This window comes from Ips typographus, linkage group LG1 (genome assembly GCF_016097725.1).
Source record: "Ips typographus isolate SLU linkage group LG1, UJ_Ityp_2.0, whole genome shotgun sequence".
Classification (NCBI taxonomy): Eukaryota; Metazoa; Arthropoda; class Insecta; order Coleoptera; family Curculionidae; genus Ips; species Ips typographus.
The window spans coordinates 10528714-10553469 of NC_138422.1; the positions used below are offsets into that span (position 1 = coordinate 10528714).

At 34.5% G+C, this 24756-nt stretch overlaps 1 protein-coding gene across 2 annotated transcripts in view; it reads left to right on the forward strand.

The window, feature by feature from the left end:
* Nucleotides 1–15229: 15229 nt before the first annotated feature.
* Nucleotides 15230–24756, forward strand: part of drm (odd-skipped family member drumstick) — a 37480-nt gene continuing 27953 nt past the window's right edge. Inside the window, exon 1 of one of the 2 annotated variants that reach the window (XM_081980208.1) lies at nt 15230–15451. The gene's annotated coding sequence lies outside the window, so the exon portion shown is untranslated. The remainder of the gene's footprint in view (nt 15452–24756) is intronic. The other variant, XR_014178355.1, reaches the window with a different exon arrangement.

The window sequence follows — 24756 nt, forward strand, 5'->3', positions numbered from 1 at the left end:
CTGTATATACCGAAAATTACAGCAAAACATTATGACACAATAATGCAATATAAAGGTAACTTTCTATTAGTTTGTTACATCAAATTTTATTTTGATTTTTGCCATAATTAAAGTCGTTTTTCAAATTCAAATTTTGACAGTTACCCACAACAAACCACTGTACCTATATGCCAAAATGTAAATCAGTTAATCTACACTCATTTGCTTTGTTTATAGTATCTACATCTTGCAGTTTTTTAAACCTAATGGATTTTGACAGCTGCCACATTGAACAACATAGCCACCCGTCAAAATCTTCTATGTTACTGTTTCTATATTTTGTAGTTCTATCACTTTGTTTTGCCAGTTGCCAATATTGTCATGTCTGAGGTAACACTGCATACATAAGAGACTTTCAAACGTCACGTCTAATTTATTGCCCTTTGTAGCTTTATGGCTTTATGAAACAGACTACGTCAAGATTGTCAAGTGTTTGTCAAGCGGTCTAAAATATGCTTATTATTGACGTGTACTGCCGGCGTGGACTGACTATAGTCAAATTTTTACCCTTTGAGAATGACGTCAAGCAGGTGAAAAAACACGCATGTCTGGAATTAGATCACAAATTTTAACCTACAAATGCTTTGAAAAATGAGTGATCATGAGAGTTTCAGTTGACATCTGGAAACTGTTTCTTTTCGTACTGAAAAAAAAGTAGCACATTTAGAATTAGCATTTGGGCCTTCTCATTGTAGCGCAGCATTTTTATACCTTTGATTTTCGTTTAAATCAAAGTGACAGTAAATGTCAACGTTTTTAATTTGACAGGACGACAAAATTAACAACGTGCCTTTTTTGCTAAAATTGTTTATTTCACATGTTTGATATGCGAGAAACAAAGATGTAAAAAGATGACGTCATTCTCAAAAGGTAAAAATCCAACTATACATTGTGTTACTAGTACAATAATGAATTTTCATTGTTGTACTAGTAAATAAATAATGTCAATATTGTAATTTTTGACGGATGATGAATGGGTTTGCGTGACATTGACATTTTGAGTTTATTGACGTTTTAGCATAGGAAATGAGGTTGTGGTTGTCACAATAAATCTGTCGATATTTTGCAATTCAACTAAAAAACGCTTGAAAAATAATGTTATTACACGGGAGTAGAATGCGATAATTGTGCCTCTTTCTAGTCCTAGTAACATAATATACTTAAACATTACTTAACTGAGAGAATACAAAATATGACTGACAGATAACACCGTAGGGACAGATGTGAGATTAATGGTAAGTCTACATGTGCAGTATTTGCATAAATCACCTATGTTTTTTTTTTATTTAGATAGTTTGTGATTGGTTAAGAAAAAGCAGCAAGCTGAAAGCTGCTTTTTTGTCCATTCACAAACTACCCACTGTGCTCAAATTTACACAAATGATGCACATGTAGACTTAACATAAACCACGTTCCAACAGAGAGTCAAACGTTGTTAAGGTTCAATTTCTTCCTTAGGAACTTATCTTGTTGTTTTCATAATTTTACAGTTTCTTCTATTTGTTTACTATTGAAGTTTGAGGTTAGACCATTTCATTCTAAATTTTCTAAATTAGTTTTGTTTTCCAAGTCAGTTCATAGAGGCGACTTATTCCTTCCTTCCTGAATGAATACCCTATATCTAACTAGGGAAATATAGCTTCTGCTCCCTTTATGGGGCAACTTGCCAGGGGTTTTCTTTCTGCCCAGGATTTGTCTGACTCTAGGCCATCCCCAGACAGGTCTCTTGGTGCCTCGGTATACAAATCAATTTGTTGTCTTGTGTGGTTTCTGAGCTTTGTTTTCTCCTTGATATGGGGGGTACGGTGCTGAGCGTTTGAAAACCAACAAAACTACTGTATGAGAGCAAAATGGGTCCAGGAGCCTTATCTACAAACAATATAGGAAAGGCATTTAAGATCAGTTGTCTACAATCATACCATCTTAATCCCTTGGGATAGGGGAGACCTACCCTTGTTTAAGATAAACCAAAGGTATCTATAGCTTCTTTTGGAACAGCCAGGGTCATTATTTATTCATATTTTTGCTGTCTAAGGGTTCTTCGTTAAGGTAAAACGCCAGGGTTACGTGACTAAGCCAGTAGGGTCTGACATCTGTTGTTTTTGACATCAAATGTTTCTTTTGGATGTTGGCTATTAATATGGCGATTCGAATTTTTTTACCATCTTCTCTAAACCATTGGATATATGACAGGTCAAACCACTTTGTTTTTTCTTCTTCTGTCCGGACCCCTTCTACCGTCCTCATTGCCCTGAAGGATAAGCTGCTCAAGGTGATATTTGTCGTGTCTCATCAGATGCCAAAGTATTCGAGTTTCCTTTTTTGTTGTTTGATGATTCTTCTGAGTAATTCTTCGTTGGTGACGTGATTCTTCCAGGATATTCGGAGGACACGCAGATATATCTACATTTCAAAGACCAAGATTTTTTTTATAAGTTGTTCTGTCATGATCTATGCTTCTACTCCGTATAGCAAGACTGTGAATATGTGGTATTTCAAAAATGTGATTTTCAGTGGTAGAGATGTTTCTTCCTGTAAATATGTTTTTCGTTCTAACAAAAGTTGATCTTGCCTTCCCAATCCTTGATTTCATTTCTATAGTCATGTCCCATTGACTGTAAACTATCGTTCCTAAATATGTATATTTTTCAACGTGCTCTATAGGTGTTTGATTTAGTGTAAGTCTAATATTTAGTTTTAGTCCGAATTCATCGGATATTTGTTCATGTTGTATTTGTGCTTGATGAAAAAGTACCAATGATCGTGATACACACAGTATTTGTATTTCTTGCAAAATATATCAAATATATGTTTTTTATCAGTTTTTTTCCATTTGTTATAAGCGTTCTTAATACAAATTTCGTACCGACTTAAACTGAATTTTCTTCAGTGAAGTTGAAAAAAAAAGCTATTCGATAAGCACGGTCACATAAACGTCAAACAAAATCAGCATCTATCCATTAATTTCCACATTATGCGCCGTTAAAATACGCTGATGCCGCATCGGCAGTACCGGAAAGCGGCAGTACTGTTGTCATCGGCGGGCGATCGGGTGGGGCCCGAGCGCGCCGTGGGAAATGCACGGTAGTACCGAAACGGCTGAGACCGGGGCCCCCTGCGCGCCCCCTGATCTGGATCCGCGACGACACGGTCGCGGCTTCACGGGACGTCCCCCGCGTCGCCCCGTCGCGATATATGGTACCGCAGGAATGCCATTCTTCTCCTCTTCTCGCTCTTTCCTATTCTCGCTTTCGTCGCTGTATACTCACTTTTCAAACCAACTTAATTTCTTTTTCATACATAGATATCCTAATATACACCCACTTTTAATTTTGATTTCAGTAAAAGTCATTGAAATATAATGGGCCTATTTGGAATAGAAACTATGAGAGCAAAAACATTTTTCGAATTTCAACTAAACTTCTGACGTTTTTACGAAATTACATTTTCTGATTAGATTTACGTCCGGTATTTCCATCTTCTAATAAACTTCCCTATAAATGCATTAGAAAAATGTAATTTACAAGATGTATGGCACGAATAAAGCAGTTTATTTGAAGAATTTCTATTTGATACATCAAGTAGCTAATATCGGGATAATAGGAACTAATAAATATGAAACATATGCGCCCAGAAAATGAAAAGCGGTTTATGCGTCTTGCTCATTTGGTTTGGGTATTTAAAGGTCAACTGGTCAAAAGAATCACAGCAATAATACGTATAAAGGTAAAGATTCAAAACACCAAGAATATAAGAACCTGTAGAGCAAAAACATTTTCAAAATTGTTTTAGTAACGTGTGTGCCCTCCACGCGCCCTTATCACGGTTGTCATCCGTCTCCTTATGCTTCTGATGGCATTATCAATCATGTCATGAGGCAGATTGTCCCAAATCTCAACCAGAGCAGCTGCTACTTGTTCGGGATTTTGAACTGCAGGAGTTAATCGTCTTACTGCAGGACCTTAATCGTCTACCTAACATGTCCCAGACATGTTCAATCGGATTGATGTCTGGAGAACATGCCGGCCACGCCATTGTTCTTATTCCGGACGACATTCAAAAAGTCGGAGACACAACGAGCCTTGTGAGGGCGGGCGTGGTCGTGCATTAGCAAAAAGTTTTCTCCGATAAGGGGGGCCAATGGTACAACATGCTCTTGCAGAACATCGCGAATGTATCCATCTGCATTTAAAGCTCCATTAACAACCACCAACTCTGTTCGTTCCCCTAAGCATATTCCACCACAGACCATCAGTGAGCCTTCACAATAGGAGACAGTGGGAGTCAAATTAAATTGTTCATCTTGTTTTCCTCGGCGGATATAATCTTTCCCTGCCGTCGATGGAATTAACACAAAATCGACTCTCACCAAAACATTGGCCCACTGATCATTTTCCTAATTCGTGCTCCCTAGCAAAGCCTAGTCTGGCCACACGATGACGTCTCTGGAGTAATAGAGCTTTCTTGGTTCTATAGACCTTCAAAACAACTTCTCCTTCCACGTACTTCTTACCTTAGCCTTTCAACCTTAGTTGCGGTACTGTTTTACGCCTATTCAATCATGTTTGCAAGACTATGAATCTCTCATCTCTAGCCGTGGTTGACCGTTTTCTTCCTTGACCTCGGATCCTAACATACTCTCCCGTTTGTCTCCAACGTCTTACATTACGATATATCGTAGATTTTGATTTTCCTAATATGTCAGCAACATCGCTGTAACCTTAACATCAGTAGAAGCCATATCATCCATGTTGGATTTTTAAGAATCAAAATAATGAATGTATTGACTTTCGCTTGAAAAGAACCAATGACGTATAGCAAATTTGATTAGAAAACCATGGCATACCTCTAAAACAGGTGTGGAAAAATAAGATCAATATCCACATTTTTTTCGAAACCCTGTATATTTTCTTTAATAGTTGAGATATCAGAGGGAATTAAAAAAGGAAAATGTTCAAAAAATAACGGGCTAGAATTTGATGTTATAAACTATTTTCAATTCTCAGTTGTTCTCTCCACAGGGTGTCAAAGAGCCCAGAAAATTTCTTACTTCCTTTTCGTCCCTGTATATAACATAAAGACAAACGATTTAAAAATCGTAATAAGACAGATGTATTCATGAAGAATCAAGCAACAATTCATAAAAAAGATGATCAAAATCGAGCCAAAGATTGGAGGAAATTGATGTTAAACTAACTTTAAATTTTGACCTTTCTTGCTTCGTATTTCCATTTTATGGTCATGAAATACGTCCCTTCTGCTGTTCAAACATATTGCCTCTAAAAGGGCTTAATTAACAGCCACGAGAGGACAAATCAAACTCATCTGACAGTGACAAGACATTTTTTTGAATTTCAATCCATCAAATAACAATTCGACAAATAAATTGCAATGAAATATGAAACTTATTCGACATTTAATCTTTGGAATACACTTTAGTGGTCAAATAGTTATTAGCTACTTTATAAGGCGATGGAAATACCGACCCTTAAATTAACTATTTCGCGGGAAGTATCACATTAGTAGGTTTTTACGGGTAGATCTACATCAATACAACCAATAGAAAACTAGAAATCGTAGAATTAAGATCAAGATAAAAACGCTGTATCTCTCTTTCGTTACTTTTGATGAGTTTCAGTCCTACAAGCACCAAAAGTCTGACTAATGCACGTTCTAGTATCCTCACATCAACAGTTAGAATAATATAAAAATGTTGATGATTTGATTTTAATGAACGTCACACCGTTGGACACCAAAGCTATCAATGATACATTTTAAAATAAGAAAAACATTTAAACATCCTGTATAGTATGGTGGAAATGATTTATACCAACATAACAAAGTCTTCTTTAGATTTCAGTTGAAATTTGCGATCTAAACGATTGGATAAATTGAGGCTGAACTGTATCCAACCCGAAAAGGCGACTCGTATATTTCAATTCAAGTTGTGTGAAGATTTACGGACGCAGTTTCGGCATTTTTGTGTCCCCATCTGGCCAGGCCTGAACGCGTGGGCGGACCGCGCTCATCCTCCGTCCGTGATTTACTTAAAAATCAATGAACATCCGCAGAACGTAATTCTTCTTTGCAATAAAGCGAGAACCAAACTGGCGCGTAGGCCCGCACAATGGACTTCTTCCTCGCCCAGTCTGCTCTTCCTCTGACATTTTTCTTTGTTTATTAGTTTGTCAGCTTAAACCTAGGAAACGCACACCTTCAGACTTTAGAATATATGTACTTTCACAAATTTTGATTAACTAGAAAAGTAAGTTCTGTTTATTAATTTATTATTTTAGTTAACGCATTGTTAAAAATTGGTCTGTGCTTAATTTCACTCTTTACCCCTAACCTATTGTAACCTGCAAATTTTAATTTAAAATTTTGGTCGGTATTTGAAAGGAGTATATTTTTCTATTATTCTTCCTATCTTAGAAAATTCACCTTTTTTATCACCTTTTCACACACCTTTCTTCATAACTCCTTGGTTTACTGGATTTTGTGCTTCTGTTGTCAGAAATTGTATGATATGACTTAACGATTACAGATGTGACTTGTTTTAAACACTTGAAGGAATTCTGGGTCATGGACCCACAAAACTTCTGATAACTTCCTTGAGCCAATAAGTGCAAAATGGCTAGGACTCTGTAAACTTTAAGAATTGCTCAATTGTTCTTAAATTTGGAGATGTTTCCAGAAGCACATTCCCGCAATAACCGGTATACAGCATTGATATACCGCTCGGAATATTTCTTCAGTCAATGGATTTCCAGTATCTCTCAGAATCCTTCGCACTCGCGTTACGTCTGGAAAATATATGATAGAAAATAAGATCACACTTCTTCTAATAAAATACAAGATTCCTCATCGACGTTTAATTGAATTGAATTTTACAGGAAAATCCTTTGGGAAAATCAATACTGTAACATAATCTTTAATGATATGATACACCTGGGACCATAGTAATTTGTTTTTTTTTAGGAACAACTAAAAAAGAAGTTTGGACTACTATACTTAAGAGAAAGAATAAGTTGAAAGAAGCAGAGCAGAAGTTGCTTTTCATTTCTTTAAATCGAAGTGAAGACCTCTTAGGAATGTTACTTCATTTGTTTGACTTTTGTGGACAAAACTTGAACATTCTTGACAAGACTATTAAATTAACCTCAAAACATTACCAGAAAAAAAATATAGTGGGCAAGATTGACGTTGACATTAATTCATGTCAATTAACTAACATCATAGATATTGCAAACACAACATTGACAACCTGAAACATGTATTTGCAACAATTTTTGTTAATAATTATCATAAAAGTCTCGCTTAACCTGTCATTTCCCTATCGCAGTAATTAAGAGCCTTACAACATGGCATACAACGCGTAAATCAAGCATCAAACTGCCGTAAAACGTTCACGAAACCGTCAATAGTTCTTACATGGTTGCAATAACAGTGTAATTCATTGCGGCCACACACGAAAGGCATAAAGGGCACTCCTACAACAGTACTAAGTCCTAAAATACGCAATTATTTATAAGCCTTCTCATTGTGTTGTTCTTTTTTTATTAGTCGGTTTGTGTAGCAGTTTGTCTTCTTTCTGAAATTTCTGGTAATTAGCCAGCTCAATCATTTAAACACATTCTTCCGCTCTTCTTTAATTAGTTTGTTGTTTAAGATTTGTGTGCAATTGGCCCAAACAGACACCTGGTAAGTATCTGGAACACGAGATCAAAATATGTTGAGACAGTCAGACTTATGAAATACAAAGATGCATAGGTCTGACATGGGCAGCATTTGGCAAACTAAGGCATATTCTATAAACAGTTCAATTCCCATTTGTCTCAATCGAAAAGTTTATGACCAATGCGTTTTGCCCGTGCAAACTTATGGAGCAGAGGCAGAGACGCAGGGGTGCTCTAATAAACTCAGAACCACACAACGAGCCATGGAACGTGCAAAGCTGGGCGTGAGCCTGCAAGACAGCATCACAAATGAACAAATGAGGCAAAGATCGGGAGTCCAAGACGTCATCAAGAGAATAGCAACGCTAAAGTGGAATTGGGCATGGACGGTGGACAAGACGTATTATGGAGTGGAGATCCAGAAACCGAAGACGACCACCGACCAGTTGTACCAAAGCGTGAGAACAGTAGCAGGAAACGGGCTACAAGCAGCCCAGAAAAGACTAAACTGGAAAAACTGAGAGAGGCCTATGTACATCAGTGAATGCGATAGGCTGAATGATGATGATGATGATGATGAGCCCGCTCATTAGTTTAAACACATTCCTCTACTCTTCTTTGATCAGTTCGTCATTTTTTGAGATTTCTGGGCAGTATTTCCACATTATTCCGCTCTTCTTTGATCAGTTCGTCTTCTTTTGCAATTTTTCAGCAATTAACCAGCTTAATCATTTCACCTGCTTTTTGCCGCTCTTCTATTGTCAGTCTTTTTTAAGAATTCTGGTCAATTAGCCAGCTCAATAATTTCACCACAATAAAGTAATTTTTCTATGCCTATCTAAGTAGAGCTTTGCAGAAAACGGCTTTTCGTGGTAAAAGTATGGGTTTTTAAATAAAACTAAGAGCAAAACATTTATCACTATATTTACATTTAAAAGATTTTTACATGGACGGTTAGACTAGATTTGTAAAACATTTGTCCCATTATAAACATTTAAAAGGCTCTTTAACGGTATTAGTCTTAATAAATAATACAATATTTTCACCTTAAACTATATCTAGACGTAAAGTATTTTTTGTAAATCAGTTCCTATGAAGGAATAATAATTGATTCTTCATTATACAGAGTGTGGTTGGAGACCACATTTTTACATTCACAGTTATACGCTTATTGGAATGTTTTGCAAAGAAAATTTTAGTAGTAAGTACTTCAAAATTTGTAGCTATAATTAGAGATGATATTTGCCTTTTTAATACTTATATAATTTTATAACTTTACTATGATTCTGTATGCTCTTCTCTCAATCATAATATTTTAACAGACCACATTAAACTGACTAATTTATTTAAGTGGTTGCGCAATTGGAAAAATCATGCGTTGGCACTAAAAGCGAATTGAAATAACTCTATTAAAGAGAATTTAAAACTCAGCAACAATGTCAATAAGCGGCGGTATTGGTTAACCGCAAGACAAAAGTCAATCAGGACCAAATCGTGAATAATAACCGGCCATGGGAAAAGTAAAGGAATCACGCTGCGTTTGGCGGATGTGAAACAATGACCGAGTTGATCTGTTTTCTTGGACGTGGATCGTTCTAGATCTTTATCGGTTCTCGAGGGGGCTATACCAATATTAATAGCAAAACTGATTTCTTCTTATATATCGTCAGAAGCTGCCCGAAACACTTTCATGTATTCTGCATGTGGATGTTTCATTCACTAAAAAGTACCTGTAATAGGTCTAAACAAGGTACTCAGGTAGACAGTTTGGGTAGTTCGAGTAGGTTAACAATTCACACTTTTTTTTAACCCAAAAAGCCCCATTATCGGTTTTAGTGTCACACCTCACTAAAACCGTCACTGTCTGTTATCTGGTAACTGCGGAAATGATTAATATACAATATGTGTGTAGGTGACGGTTTACAGGTACTAAACCAATACTATATTTTAATACAACTAGAATTTCGAAACCATTATATAGAGGATGGTCTTTAATAATTTATAACTCAACTATCAACATTTCAGTCATCGAGTTTGTTGTTTAAATAATAAAAATGAAGACCCAACAATCCCGAATTCCGCATCCAAGACATTACAGTGACACAAAGGACCGCCTACCAAGAAAAATTTATCTAGCAAACGTTTGTGTTGTTGATAGCAGCTTTACGAGTTACATGGAAAAAACTATTACGTGGGGTTTTAAAGAAAGGCATTTTAATTATCCTCATTTATTTGCTTGCGTTTGAGATACGCCGCTGTCACGCAATTATGGTCCCCCACGGTAATCTTCAAAATTTTTGTTTTTTGTTTTCCGATTTAGTGAAAAAGCAATCGCGAATTCCTCAAGGCAGCTCAGCCATATAAAACGGGCGGATTTAGTGGAAACTGCGGGTGAGACAGTGATGAAACTGTAATTGACCGTACGGACGCAATCTCCATTAAATCGGCATTAAACCAAGAAGAGCAGAACTAAGCGTTACCATAAAATGCGAGGAATTCTATATTAACCTGGAGGTGAACTAATTGCCAGCTTCTTCAGGTGCGGATCAGCCACTCAAGTGCCGATTATTGGTTGCTTAATAAAATTGCGCAAAGTTACAAGCGGAAAATTGCGATTAGAGCACTTCAAATGAAGGGGAATTCTAATTTTAGAATTTTATTGCTCAAAAATCTGATTTTTACTACTAAAAGATGTCAGTGCAAGAGCTTGAAAAATGATATAATATTAGTATAGTAAATAATACTGGGTGGCAAAATTAAGTCCAATAAATCTGCTTATCTAAAATTTGGGACATTCTGATATATTGTCTCTATACTTGCTGATGTGAAAAATGTTGATTGTTAAGCATTTTTTTGTTCCTTTTCAATATAGGAATGCGTTGGTGCCAAAATAATTTAAGAAATTTTAGAAGAATTAACAACAGAATAATGATGAAACGGCTAATAAAAGCACACCAAAAGTAACAATTTAAGCAATGAAATTTGGAAATTATAAAATGACAACTAGGTTAGATGTGTTTCTTGGAGGAACCACACTGTAGTGTTTACAGCTGCATGGAGCCAAATTTTACAGTTATGATGTTTTAAGGAACACTTTATACTTTTCTTACGTTACGTGGAATCTATAGCTTAATTGTCGAAACCCGTTCACCAGTAACGTGAAACTATTGGCGTTTCAAGATAAGAGATACTTTACAGTTTCGGGCATCTCAGCTGTCATTTCTCTGTTTGTTTACGTTGATTTTGGTTAGCAATTTAGCACATGAAGTGACAGTGTGTCATATTATTTGTAATGTTTAGGAACGTGTTGCCCGATTTTAGTTCAACTGGCGCTGCATCTTAACTTGAAATGCCAATAAAATTACTTAAGTTTAAAGCTCCATGAAGCCAAATTTGACAGTTGGGACGTTAAGGAATACGCTGCTTGCATCACTGACAGCTGTCATATTGCACTGTAAGTTGAGTTTACAGCTCCATGGCACCAAATTTGTCAGTTCTGACGTTAAGAAACACTTTGATACTCACTGTCAAATTTTGCGCAATAGAATATACAATTTGCAGTGTGATTTATTCAAGGGGAAGAACTATTTTGGATTGGTAATTTCGCGTCACCGCAGCTTGATTTTTGACAGCTGCCAAGTGACGCAAAAAAACATATCAAAGTGTCTGTTAATGTCACAACTGTCAAATCGAAACTTATTTAGCTATAAATACAACTTGCAATGCGATTTATCAAAGAAATACAACTAATCTGGACATTCCAGTTATAGATTAGTTATAGAGAATTTTAGCAGTTGACAGCTGTCTAGTGACGTGTCATTTAGCCTCAGAAATGTTAAATTTGCGGCTCTAACGACGTGTAATTAAAAGGGACAACTCTCTAGCATTTGATAGTTTTATGTCACTGCTGAAAGAGTTTTAATAGTTATAACAAGTGTCACCTGTCTATAAACCACGCTGTAAAGTGTCATTAAGTGTTATAACTGTCAAACTTAACGTCTTGAAATATAATAATACATTACAATAATACAATAATAACGTCAAAACGGCCAAATTTAAATTCACACAGCTACGAAAAACAATTTGCGACGGAAATCATTAAAAAGACGTGACTATTTGACATTTTACGGCACATAATGAGTTTGGACAGCTGTCAGGTGACTATAAGCCTGTCATTAAATGTCATGGCAAGTTCAGATCGTCAAAGCGGCAGGCGTTTTTCCAACCACACGAGTTAAACGCTTCTTGAGCTTTTCGATGTTGCCAAAATGACTGATTCAAGAGTTTTGGCTTTGGCAACGTTGGTTTGAATGTAATTTTCAAGGTTTTCCACGTGGAAAAGATGTTTTAGAGTCTGAAAAACTTGACTGAACTGATTTTTTTTGCTTTGTGAAGGTTTGGCGTGAGTTTAACACGCCGAGACCACTCGTCCAAAATTCCAATTGTCTGAATTGTTGCAAATCCATACTTTTAATTTTATTCGAGTATATTTGGGGGTAAAATTCCAGAAAGTTTGGTATCATTTGAAAGTGCCATTAAAAAAAATGCCTCAAGATAGCTGAGGTACAATTGGTATAGTAACAGGTAACAAAGATATTTGATAGTACATGAATAACTAGGAAAAACACTGTGAATGTGAGTGAGAACATTTTTTAAATCATAGCTTTTTCACATAATCAATCATGGATTTTAAAAAACCCAAAAACTTTCAGTTTTGGGAGCCATTTTCTTCAAAACAGTTCTTGTTAAATAACATAAAATTCATTTGCAATAAAAATTCAAAATGTTGTGAATAATTGAAGCGGAAATTCAAAAATAATAAGTATATTAAGTAGGTATCAAGAACAATAAGATTAACACCAGCATAGCTTCTTGTCAATGTTAATCTATAGATTTGGTTGGCGATAAAGCGAATTCTTATGCAGATAAGGACAAACCTAGGCGGTCCGGGGCACGTCGGAATAGAGGGTAACAAACAAGCAGATACTCTGGCATGAAGGGAACATCAGCGCCACTGATCTGGCCAGAACCATTCTGCGGCCTTGGAAAAGCATATGTCCCGGAAGAACTTAATAAAGCTGAAGAAGAACTGAGAGCAAAACACTGGCAAAGACTTCCAGGACTGAGGCAGGCCAAAGATCTCCTCGGAAATTTTAACCGAGCAAGATCGAAGACACTGATTAACCTCAGAAATTAGTCTCAAGCCATTAACGGGGTTTCTAACGGGTTATTGTCGACTCAGAGAACACCTAAGGAAGCTAGGCTTAGAAGAGGACAGTACCTGCAGGTTCTGCGGAGAAGAACCAGAAACACCCCACCACATCTTGCTGGAGTGTTATGCTGTACGCCACAGAAGACTAAACACACTGGGATTATACCAGCTGGCTGTGGAAGAAATACCTCGAACAGACCCACTCAAGATCCTGAAATTCCTAAAGGAGCTAAATCTTGAGGGGCTGCTATGAACAAGGAAACCTTGAGATAGCAGAAGAAGATGGGGTACAATAGATCTAATCAGATTGCAGTACATCTGTCACCATCCACACCTACCATTACCATTACCATTATCTATGCGCTCTTTTTGCTATCCCTCGTTCATGACGTTTGTCGCTATACTGTGTCACGTTCGAATTAGATAATATATAGAATTAGATCTTTTTTTGGTAAATAAACTACGGCAAACGTCAACAAAGAGTCTGCAGTTTCTCAAGTAAGTTACCAATTGAATCACATTTGAATATTGTCAAAATAAAAAAAAAATAAATTCCTTACGACAAAAATAACTAATAATAATTGGATGGACACAAAGCATAAGCATAACACAGTCACAGCATAAGCACAACTTCTTGTTAATGTTATTTTATAGATTTCTTCTCAAATAATTTCTCTTCTCAATACAAAAGTTACAAAATAAGAGAAAGTCGGTACAGTATAAAACTGAAATACTTTTACTTTTTAATCAAAGTCTATTTTTGGTTTCCAGTGCAATAGTGTTTAAAAAACAAAAAAACATTCTAACTCTTAAAATAAAATTCAACAAAATCAAGAACGTTTTTTAGAACTGAATTTAGTTAATTTCACTTTTGACACTGAAGTTCTACATTATCCAAAACTGTGTCTGCAGACAACACGCGTTCTAGTCCGCAGTATTATATTGCACTTCTGTTGATTTTTTCTGTGCCTTTCTTTGTTGCATTTCTTCAATAATGTTCTCAGGAAACGCACTGTCGCGGTGTTCCGCTGTGTTGATTGTAGATCCTACAACAAAAGATTCTTCTATACCATAAAAATAACTCATTTTGATTGGTTAGACACACAAGTTCATAGCATAAGCACAAGACAAAAGTTGATACTTGGCCAAATCTTATGTTATGTTGTGCATCTATAAATTGACTTATGTAAGTCTAGTGTTTTAAGTTTCTATGACATGCTTGTGTTATGTTATCTAATCTGTAAGTCCAGCTTTTCTGAACAATGACAAAGTTTCGTTATATAAATTAATCCAAATACTTACTAAAAATGATTAATATAGCAATAGCAAATGTTATCATTTTCAGTTATGAACAGCACAAATTAACTTTAGCAACCTGATACGTCTTATTTCTGCTTTTCCATAATATTCCAATGCGCTTACAGGTTGATCATCCTGTATAACCAAAAATTCTTCAGTTTTAAATTGTTACGCATTACAAAAAGAAGCTTATAAATTGCCAAACATAAGACAGAAATAATTGAAATTAAAAGTTAACAGTAGCCTATCTTAACATAGCAATAGCAACTCTGTATAATATCGTGTATTTTATCTGATATTTATTTAAATTATTAACTTACTGTTGTTTATTTTATAAGCCACACCATTATAGTCGTCAAAAACATTTCCTTCTACCTCGTCAAAAGTTGAGATTTTGTAGATTAGCAGAGTTGTAGTCTACAAATTATTATATTAGAATAAAAACTTATTTGTTTTTCTGATTGAGACAGCACTTCATTCAAAGAAGTAACTAAATATAATTTGATTAGCTTTGTAAAATAAAATGGTATATTAAATGTTTTTGAAAACTCGCTTTACTGATTGAAGATACACTTTGTCTGATATCTTCTTAACAATTTCATGCACGATTAGTTGAGAAAAAAATAATTTAAAAATATTTAAACTTTAAAATGTAAAACTTATATAATTTGATAGAAATCCCAATACAGACAGTAAAATCTAAAAAACAGTAAACACCAGTAGCAGCCACACCAGCGGCTGCGCTCTCTTTCTATCCATCCGACCCCGTCTTCCTCTAATTAGCGCAAACATCACCACACCAATGGTGGCACCGGAAAACCAGTGGTAAAACGACTCATTTTAAAAACTTAATCAATAGCCGGTACCACATTCCCGGCCGCTCTTTCGGTACCACTAGCGTTAGTACCAAAATCGCTTGCCGTCCAAACGGCTCCCAGTCTTTACCGGGCCGTTCGAAACTCGCCCTTAAATCCCCTCCGCTTTCGGACCAATCGAGCGGTAGGCAGTACCGAACAGTACCCCTCGAGGGGCGCGAGGGGGCGCAGTGGTACCGTGTTGTAGCGACTTCTTAAGTGAACCATTGAACTACCATTTGTGGATAGGCACAGAAGCTTTTTAGAGCTAAGATCAGTAGTTTTGTAGCTCTCGCTGATACAAGTATTGTCGTTTTTGAGATACACAGTTGGTGCGTTTTCGGATTTTGTGTCGAGTTTTTGTTGCATTGGTAAGTGTTTTATTTTATATTGTTCAAATTATACAAGTGTGCAAGTTAAAAAGCCTAGAACATTGAAAGTTGTTTTAGGAAATTGTTTAATTTAAGAATGATTGTGCCATCTACCAATCGTTTGTATAGTAAAAAAATTAAAATTTGTATTACACTAGGCAGCTAATAGTCCGTATAAAATGTGGTTTATTAATAACTTTGTCTTATAGTTTTTATTAAACTGCAGGCATTATTAAGGTGGTTAGAACGCAGCTAGTAAATTGTTAAGTGGATATTTAAAACCCACTTAAAATCAGTTTTTACTAAATGGCAAGCTTTCAGACGTAAAATAAAAGCGATAGAGTTTTAATACTCTAAAGAGTTAAATTATTGTCATAAAACTGCTTTTACTTTAAAGTATTGATCAGGTCCCAAAAAAGTGTTAAATTTATAATTTTTACTTTATTGTCTCTTAAATAAGGATATTTTCTCTCACAAACTCACTCTAAACGAGTTTTATATGAAGGTCAATAGTAAACTTGTAAATATAGTAACTAATTCGGCTTTTATACAGTGACTTCATGATAGAATAAAAATCTGAACTTTTATTGTAGTAACACACGTTTGAATATTGAAAGTCTAAAAATTGATTGGATACCTGAAATTAAAAATGTCAGCAGACTTACATAATAACTGATAAATTAATAATAGAATAGTAGTGTTCGTATGTTCCAGCAATTTTGATATAATTTCTATGTGTTTTTAACTGCTCACCCTGTATTAAACATTGTGCAAAACAGATATTTAACAAGAAGTTATTGGTTGGTAATGAATTACATTAAAAACAGTACATTTATTCACTTTAAATAAAATTACCATATTTTAATGTTTTGGGTGATTGATATATTTTCACTCCATTAACTCTACCTGTTTTTTGACTTTAGTAAAAAATAAAAAATTGTAGATACTTTTTTAATATCACAATTTTTTTATTCAGTATTTTGGGGTTTTTGACAAATGTATCGCCATTCAACTGTTGATATTCCAGCATCCTTAATTTATATACAATCAAATAGAAAAATAAAATTTCTGCTTTGCAATTGTTTTTTTTTCAATCTCTAAAACATAAAAAGCTAAAAAGGCAAGTTTATATCCATTTTGTAGTATTTCTAATGATCTTGATTTGGTGGATGACATAAGTTGGAATTCAAATAAGATAGCTACAGGTATAACAAAAAATAAAAAACATAGTTTTTCTTTAAATTTCAGTTTCAGAACTCTTACATACTTTCCTACCTTACGTTTAAAAAAATTAAATCCAAATATTGAATAAAAGTAATCAGATTTGTGGACTATCTAGAAATAAAATTGACTTTATGGTGTACTCTAGTGACGTTTGTTCTTTTATTTGTTACTTTCACTTTTCTATTATTACATGTATGTTGCGTCATCACATTTTATATTGATTTTCACCATTTTGAGAGCATCAATGATTTTTGACAATTTTAAGGCAGGAAAAAAATATAAAACATTAAATTTGACATTTTAAAATGTTGTAAAATCAATGCTGATTTCTAGTATTAATTCAGTAATCAAGATAATACAAAGGTGCAAATTCAAATTTTGACAATATGCAGACACGGTTTGTCTTGACACTGTATGGAGTGAGCAGGGCAAATCTGACATCACAATGACTTAGCTTGATAAAAACATAATTTGACAGACATAGTTTTTGATAGCAATATGGTATATTTGTGTAAATCACAGCACTGTTGGTAGTATGTGATTGGTCAAGAAAGCTGAAAGCTGCTTCTTTTGACCGATCACAAACTACCTACTTACTGTGCTGAGATTTAGAGAAAAGCTGTATTATGTAGACTCAACTTCGACATTTTGTAGAAGGCAAAAAAGTGTAAAACTAAAAGTACTTTAACTGTCAACGGTTACACTTTTGGCAGATTTTCAAATGCAGAATGTATTTAATAATTTATTTAGTAACTTTCTGCTCTCTTGCAATATTTCTGTATTGGCATTTTGTATGACTAAGTAAACTTCATCATAAACCCTTAAAAAGATGGAAAAATCAGACATACAATTTTTCTCAATCTTAAGGTGTGTCTACAGTTCTCCATTACTTTTACACGTGCATGTGCTAGTCTAAAATGGACTAACTCACCAGCTCAGTCAAATGAGTTCATAACTCGCAAAGATTGACTAGTGATTCGTCTTGCTCGAATATCCCGAAAGTACCACAAACACTATAGCAGAAATAGTAGTTTGGACATAATGGAGCACACATCTTTACAAGAATTACTACATTTTGTTTGATTGTCATATTTTGGACATTCTGACACTAAAAAAAAAATTAAAAAATGTTAAAAAATGTTCATTACATCCGTAGATATCCGACAAAAACTATTTTATTTTTTTACCACTTTATTGTTAATTGTTTTGGAAAATCAATGGCACCTTCTGGAAGCACTCTATCAAGTATAATTTCTGAGATAGCAATGCTAATGCCTCGAATTTGTAACACCCTGTACATGACTTGAATATCAAAAAAACGAATTGTTAGTGTCTGGGAATAAACTATATTAGAAATAAATAAAATAAAAAATGAGAATTTAATAAATTTGTAAATACACACAGCTGCCATAACTAACAATAAGGAATCTACTTGTCAAATGTCAAATTGTCATCTACAATTAGAGCCGCATTCGTTTTCACGCTCCATGGAACGACCAAAGCGTTTTTGACGTCGTAATGACGTAATTTGACAGTTGATGGCAGTCAAATTATGGTTTGGCCAAATTACGTCATCGTACCGTCAAAAACGCTCTCCTGCTCGCTCTATGGAGCTTGAAAACAAATGCGGCCCATGTGATGGTTGTTTTCGGTTATTCCTTGCTAGACCAAGCAAACCTAAATTTGACACTTGTCACGTGACACTCCATTGAGTACGATTAGCATAGTCACGTGTTAACTGCCTGATTAGCGTCTGTTTGGTGTAAAGAGGAATAACCTAACTTAGTATATGTATACACACAAGGATAATCTCTTTTCACCCTAAAGGTAGAACCATTTGAACAAGTTCCCCGCCTCGAAAAGCACCAACAAAAAAAGCTGCTAAACCGAACATAAATCCATCTAATAACTAAATATCGCTTGCGGTTTCGATCGTCATCAGCACCTGTTCTCGAACCGTTCAAAAGCTCGAAAGCTTAACGCCTAGCGGCTACCGGTGTTACGCCACTCCTCTTTGTTATACCTGGAGCTTTTGGAATTTCCAAGAATGGTCGGGCGTGCGACCCATGGTTCGTGGGTGCGACAGAGACGGCGCGCTGTCTAAACCCACGGTGAAGGAAAAAGACGGACCGGCTAAAAAGCTGTCTAAACGGGTCGCTACCAAGTTACGCCTTCTGGTATTAAGCGCGTTCGAACGCGGTTTATGTCAAAGTTGATGTTTAATGCAAATTGATTTAAAAGACTTACATTTGATAATACAGACATGAGTAATAATTCTTTTCAAGCTAATATCGATCATACTGATATATTTTTTTTTTTAATAAAGTTAATAAAATTTATACCGGGTGTTTCCAAAAATCGATTAGGCAGGTATATCTTAAAAATAAACCAAGAAAATAAATCTCACTGAAATTATGTCGCTAACACCACCAGTCATCAACAACAACTCTAAAATGTTATACAGAGTGTTTTGTTGAATAAATCACAACTTTGTGTTTAACATCTTTTTTCTTTATCACATCAAATGGATATGATTATAAATGGGGTGCAAAATAAAACTAATTACCCTTGTTGCTAGTCTAGTAGAGATTATAAATATACTGGAGTTTTGTTAAAAATAAAAAATATTACCAAAATGGTATTTGACAGCAATTCCTTAAAACAGGTGCAGCTATAGAAATAGCTGTTTCTTAATCAAATTTGGAAACACTCTGTTCATCACTATCGTTATACTTAAGGAATTTCGTATTTCTTTAATAACAAATTTCAAACCAATTTCGACCATCCTGACATTTATTTTGTTCTTTATTTCAAGGTAAAGGGCCAAACTTTAAGAGAAGTACAGATTTTGCCGTATTTGGTTTTGTCAGACCCTTTGCTTGCCAGCATTCGTTTTACCAACGGCAAATTTTTACTGTCCCAGCGATTTGTTTGAAGCTAATTTCGACCGTATTGACATATTTTATCAAAACAATAATTGCAACTATTCATCATTTTAAATTGAGTACAGAATTTAGTTTCGTAACTTTAAAGTACCTTCAACACCCTTAGAGGCCCTGTTGTACAATCACAGTTCAAATACCAACTCAGTTGAACTGCGACTGGTAGTTTTAAACTTTATCATATGAAATGCATTTCCGTCAAAGTGACGTTCCTTACTTGAACCAGGTTTAAACATTGAACCACTTTTGGCCTTAAATTCACTTTAGACACCCTTAACTCACTCTATTTTGGAACACGCTGTATACGTTTGGTTAGAAACAGTCAAGTAACTGGGAATGACAGAAAATAGACTGGGAGAGCTACACTTTTTTGAGTGTAGAATAGCGATTTACGAACCCTGTAGATTAACAAAAGGGGGAGATATTAAATTTGAAAAAAAAATTATTTTACTAAACAAATTAATAATTTTAAAAAATTACAGTTTTACAGTGCAACCTTGAAATAGTTTTGATCTAATTTGTTATTAAACAAATTATTGAGCTTTCTTACGTTATTCTAAAAGTTGAACATTTTGGGAATACAGATGAGTGCCTAGTAACTAAGTTCATACAGCTAATGTCATTGATGTAACATTATTGCAACGTATTATCCAGTCATTTTACTCAAAACTGAAAAACACAAATGATAGTTGTGTGCAACATCTGGTGACATCTGTACTCAACTCTATGAGTTAGAAAGTACAGATGGCGTTCCAAAATCTAGGAACAGCACCATTAATGCCGCATCATTCGGTAAACACCGATCTGATTGGTTGAAAATGGTGAGGTTTTGTTTTTTGTTTATCAATCCCAATCCTCTGACCGGTTTCGCCGTATTACGGCTCATCAGAGAGGCTATAGGGCTTGATAACCAAAGAACAAAACCTTCGTTCCAGTATAGTCAACTGGATGCCAGAAATGATAGTTGTGTGCAACATCTGGTGACATCTGTACTCAACTCTATGAGTTAGAAAGTACAGATGGCGTTCCAAAATTGCAGTGGTCTGTTTAAAGAAATTAAAAAGGAAAATTGTCTTTCTATCTGAAAGGTTAAGGATTTAACCTTCATTAGGCTTTATGGTGCCTTGTCACTCAAAATTTGATGAGAACGAGATGTTCTCCAAAAATATGTTGAGGTGATGACGTGTGTCAAAATTTGTTTTGGAATTTCTTAAATCTATCAAAATGTCAGAAACGCAGTCTCTAAGATTAATCGTTTTTTATTACTTTTTGTTTTTTGGTTGGCTAATAATCACTATTTATTAGAAAGAAACCGAATTTCAGGAAATCCTAAAACAAGTTAAGTTTTTTAAAACTGTATTTATAATTATTTAATATACGTTATACACTCATCCTGCCTCAGTAAAGCAAAGTTTCCATAACAAAAAAAAATCCCTTACCAAGTATGTATCAATTTGATATTATCTTATCTTTTTTAAGGAAATTACTCTTAATAACCAAGTCAAAATTTTCAGTCATTTTTCCCAGAATACAAATTTCCCACAAAAATAATAAATAAGACAAGTGTAAACAGTCGCATTGTTATTAGTACAACAATTGGTTAACTACATGTTGTTTTGGATTAAATCCTACTAAAGAACGTTTTTAGTAATGTTTTGCTAGCCTGAAAAGCTGCCAATAAACAAATAAATTAAATTATTAACCAGATAGGATCTAAGCAGCTATTACAGCTGAAAATAAAACATCCAATTTCCTTTAATCTCCATAAATTTGCATTCAATTGCCATTAAATACGCAGTGGCAATACAAGGCTGATATCTACCAGTAATTCATAATAATTGCTTACTCGCATCCGCAAAAATAATTCAACAATAATTGCAAAAACAAGTGTATTTCCAAACAGTCTGATAATTGTTTTGATAAACTGTTTGCTGTGAACAAACAGTAACATGCAATTATTATTGCTGTAAGTGTTATTTATTGAGTTTGCAATATAAGTGGATAATTTACGTTATGTTTGATTGCATCATAGTTGGAAAAGTTAACCCATAAAAACACATAATAGATGTGGAAATTTCAATATTGTTCATGGAGTTTTAATGATTCGGAGAGAAGCTCGTTCTAAGTTAATTAGGAAACGTTGATTGGTTTACGTAGGACAACCCATTTTTATATTGCATTTTGCGACTAAAACAATCCACTAAATGACAAGTAATAACTATATTTTTAAACTGAAAAGCTTTGAAAATGAGGAAACAAATGGCCATTCACATTTTGTCCTACGACTCATAAAGAATAACAAGGACAGAAAATCTCATCTAACCTAACCCTAAAAGTGAGAAGTAAAAACTAAACATATCTGTAGAATAAAAAGATCATTATATCTCTTTGACACCGAGAAAGTTACTTTTTGGTTAGTTTTCTGTCCTTGTCAAGTCTCTTTTGGATAATTTTTTTCTTTAAATTATGTATTTAGTATACAGGATGTCTCTGAGAGGTCTGTACAAAATCCTCTGTCTCGGTCTGTATAAAAATAAATCGAATTAAAGCAAACTTACCTTAGTCCGAAATTGCTTCGTCTTCGAGATACAGAGTGATTAAGTTAAAAAAGAAAAATCAAAATATTTTTTAAATATAATGTAAATTTTGTAACCTGTTACTTTCAAATCTGGTACCCAGGGGTTTTTTGAGATATAAAACTCAAATTTGGACACATTTTTACTGCGGCCGTTAGAAGGCGCTTTACAGTGTACTTCTCATGGTTTTAAAAGACTGTAACTTTATTCTCGGTGTATTTTTCTTAATTATTTAAAAAGAAAATGATGTTTTAAACGTTTTAAAGCAAAAAAGATACTCCTGCTAAGCTAATGTAAACCGTTGTCAAGATATTTCGGTTTTTAGTGTTCGATATACCGAAATACTGTCACCTGAAATTTGTTCAAATTGTAAGGGTTCAAATTTGGGTTTTGCATCTCAAAAAACCTCTACCAGTTTTGAAATAATATATTACAAAATAAACAATGAATTTTAAAAAAATCGAATTTTATTTTTTAACTTTACTATCTCGAAAACGGAAGAATTTCGGACTAAGGTAAGTTGCTTTAAATTCGAATATTTTGATGTCAGGAATATGTCATAGCATTTTAAGTACAGACCTTTTAGAGACACCCTGTATTATAAAGTCTCTGCTTAAATTGCTAAACGACTGAATGAATTTATCTGTAGCAAGTTTTGCACATTTATAATATAACTTTATTATTCAAATTTTGGGTTGACAAGTCCAACCAGTTTAATATGAACATTCAGTATACATAAACAATCACTTTGCTGGTTACTTTTAAACAATCTCTACTCTAGTGATTCCGGATTAAGAAAAAGGATAAAGATAAGCGGAATTAAAGAAAAAAATGAACATCCACATACGTCTATAGCGTGTGGCAACTTTACAATGTTATTCGAGGTTTTAGTTTTTCTTGAAACTGCTGACTTATCGCTGATCCGGCCAGATGACTGGTTACGACCAGCCCGTAAATCATTTCGGATCGTCTCTATGGGTTCTTCGTTCAGGTGTTTGTCCAAGATAATGCCAGACTTTTGCTTTTTCCGCACGTATGTACCCAAGCTTTATTTTTGGGTTCTTCAAATATTTGCCCGCTGATAATGTCCTTTCATGAGCACATATACGAGATCTTGCTGGAATGTCAGAAATCTTATTGTTTGTCTTTCGGTTACATGACGATTTTATGCTTGGGCAAACATTGATGATGGCTAAATATCGGTGTCTAATAGTGAAATTCATCAATTTGGTTCACCCAAAGGTCTAATAGACTTTTTAATGTATAGAAAATGACAACTTTGTAAAAATTAATCCAATATAATTTTACTTCACCAGAAAAATTTGACTGGTAAATTACTGGTAAACTACAAATATTGTGTTTTTGGCAGTTCACTGTTTTTCTCCCCGACTGTACCAAATTTTGTAGTGTTCTTTTCAGATTATTGGATAGGAAATTTAATGAAGATTCCAAAAATGTGCTTAAAATAGTAATTGCCTCACTCCAAGTGGGTTTTACAGATGATTTTGACCCTTTGACTGTCAAACTGTGTATCTGGCAGTTTTTCAAATTTTGACATCCCTTCTCTTCCTAACTGTACCAAATTTTGTAGTGTTTTTACATTATACAAATTTACATAATTAATAAAGATCCTTGAACCAAATATTTTATTAATTTAGTGTTATAAATTGTTTTTTATTGGTATTTGAAAAAATTGCGTAAACGCTAGTTGAAAAATAGATTATTAATGTAGATTTTTACTGGAACAATGATTAATGAAATAGTATTTCCTACATCTGCTTAAAGTTTAATAATTTTGTTGCAATAATTTAACTTATTCTTTTTTAAAATGCGTTAAATAAGCAGTCACACACTGTGTAAACTAATTTCATTGACCTGTTACATTGTTGAATGAAAATGTCATTAAACTTCCTAGAATCATTCACTAATAGTAAATATGCAGTTGTGTTTACAACGATTGTCTATCCAAGTGCAATAAACTTAATAAACAACGGAACCCGGCCCCACCCTGTATAAGTGCGGTTAGCCGTGTGTAAACCAATCAAACAAATCGTCAATCATCTTGCCTAACCGGGCGAGTCAGAGGCAAAAAAACAACAGTTTCTCACATTACGAATGGAAAATTATTATTAAAAAATTCAAACAGTACCCCACGCAGAACCACTACCGAAAAAAAACAACCGGGGGCACCGACGGTACCGAACTGTAAACCCGAAAACAGAAGAACGCCCAATTAAACTATTATTACTATTTTATGCAAAGTGTAATTTTTGGAGAATTGGGCCGTAAATTATCTTCGGACGTCCATTAAGAGCCTTTTTCGGTAAAATTATGTAATGGCTCACTAAGAAAAAAAAAAGTAGTTGCATTAATGACTGCCCACGCTTTGGTACTGGCATATCGGAACCCGTGAAGTTTATAATGTATTATTCATGTGTTGCTTGTCTTTGATGTTTGTACGAGTCGGAATATCAATTTGGAACGTTATTAAAAGTCATTAGCGGTTTATTTCTTGTTGGTTTTAATTAAACGCGCCGGTATGGCATGAAAGTGTCAACCGTAT